Source organism: Apteryx rowi, unplaced genomic scaffold, assembly GCF_003343035.1.
Source record: "Apteryx rowi isolate R43461 unplaced genomic scaffold, aptRow1 scaffold_0, whole genome shotgun sequence".
Classification (NCBI taxonomy): domain Eukaryota; kingdom Metazoa; phylum Chordata; class Aves; order Apterygiformes; family Apterygidae; genus Apteryx; species Apteryx rowi.
Window position 1 is genome coordinate 11,420,627 of NW_020447195.1, and position 1,911 is coordinate 11,422,537.

Genomic DNA, 1,911 nt, shown 5'->3' on the forward strand with positions numbered 1-1,911 from the left:
CCGGGGTGCTGGGGCCATGCTCGGGGCACTGGGGCCCTTCTCCGTGCCGTGGCAGAGGCCACGTCCCTGCCTTGCTCGCAGGTGGCTTCCTTCCCTCCCTGCTCCCGCAGCTCCTCCGCAGCCGGCCGAGGTGGAAGGAGGCAGATGATGAAGATGCTGGAGGAAGCCTCTGCGCGTGGCGGCACGTGTTCGCCGCCCCACGTCTCTGCTCCAGCCCTGCTGCCACGTGCCAGGATGCCGGATGCGGCCGCGCAGGGATCTGCCAGGGAGCCCCAGGGAGCGCCCAGCCCCGACGGGCATCCGCTGTCCGACAGCTCCTTGGTGCTGCTGCTGCTGCAACAGGGACTTGACTCATCCCGGAAGGGATTAGGGACACGGGAGCTGGGTGACATTCTGGTCCGACCAGCCTGTCCACCACCGGGATGGACGTCGCCGTCGGAGCAGGTCCCTGCTGCCCGCTGCCACCGGTGGCCCCGGGGGACATGGCTGAGGTGGGCACCACGATGGGACCCGCGCGGCCCCCGGCCCGGGGCGCCGGGCTCGCCTGGCACGGTGAGGCTCGGCGGAGGGCTGGGGCACCCAGGGGTGGCCGGAGCAGAGCGGGTTGCGGGCCGGGGTGCTGGGGACAGCTCGGACTCCGTGGGGCTGGGCTGGGGTATGGGGCTGGCCTTGGGGACGCTGCTGGGCGCCGTGGGTGTCACCACGGCTGTGGCTGGCAGTGCCGGGGATGCTGAGTGCTGCTTTCGAGGGCTCCGTGTACTGCTTTCCCTGGGGCTGTGATTTCTCCGGTGAGGATAGACGTGGGCCCTGTCTGCTCCCCGGGGCACTGGGACGGGACCTGGCCCCGGCGGCGGGGTCCCGGGGCCACTGGAGGGGTCCTGGTTCGGGCCAAGTTCGGGATGCCCAATGTCGGATGCAGCTGCCCGCGCTGCCACGAGGGAGGCTTGCGCCACGTCGGCAGCCTGTGCCACGTCGGGGCCGGGCTGTCCCCGCACCGGGCACCTGGTTCCCGTGGTCAGGCTCCCCGTGGCTCCCTCTTCCCGGCCATCCCGCCGCACCCTGTGCTCTGTATCCCTGCCCGGGGCTCGCCCCATGCGGGCGGCTGATGCCCCTGTTTTGGGGGGGGAAGGAGGTGCGAGCCGGGGCCCAGCCCTGCCGCCCCGGCAGCCGGGGCTTTGCGAGGGGGTTGCACAGTTTTGCTCTCGCTCCAACCGATCCAGCCTCCCTGGGGTCCTGTGGCCACGCGGGCTCCCAGCTGTGCTCCTGCGGCCCCCCCAGGGGAGGTGCGGATGGTCCCACGTGGGATCCACCGGGGTCATTCCCGAGGGGCTGGATGCGAGCGGCTGAGCCCCGCGGCTGGGCACCAGGCACAGGATCCCGCGGGGCGGCACTGCCCGGGCCACGGCCACGGCACGGGGTGGCCGGAGCGGTGCCGGGACACGCCGGGGCTCGGCCATGGCCCCCGGGGCCGGGTGCGGCGGGAGCACCTGCGCCAGCCGGGCCCGCGCACGTGCCGGCCGCCCGCTCCCCGCCACCCCCCTGGGGCACGAAACCAGAAGAGCGAATCCCGGAGAGCAGCGGCCGGGTGTCGCGGAGGCCGCCAGCCCCGGCTGCACCGCGTGGGACCCCCGCGGCCGCTCCGCTCCCAGGGCCGGGCCGCTCGCAGACGGGAACGACGCGGGACCCGGCTTCCCCTCTGAGTCACGCGTTGGGCAAGGGCGGGCTTTCGCCGCGGCCCCGGCACGTGCGGGAAGCGGCGGCGGAGGGCGCCCGCCGGGACGGCGGCGGGACTGTCCCCGCCGTCCCCCCCAATGTCACCCGCCGCTCCCCGGCCCTGATATAAGTCGCGGCGGGGCGGGCGGCCGGGGTGGCGCGGGAGGGTGCGAGGGCGTCCCGGTCCTCAGCCCCCCC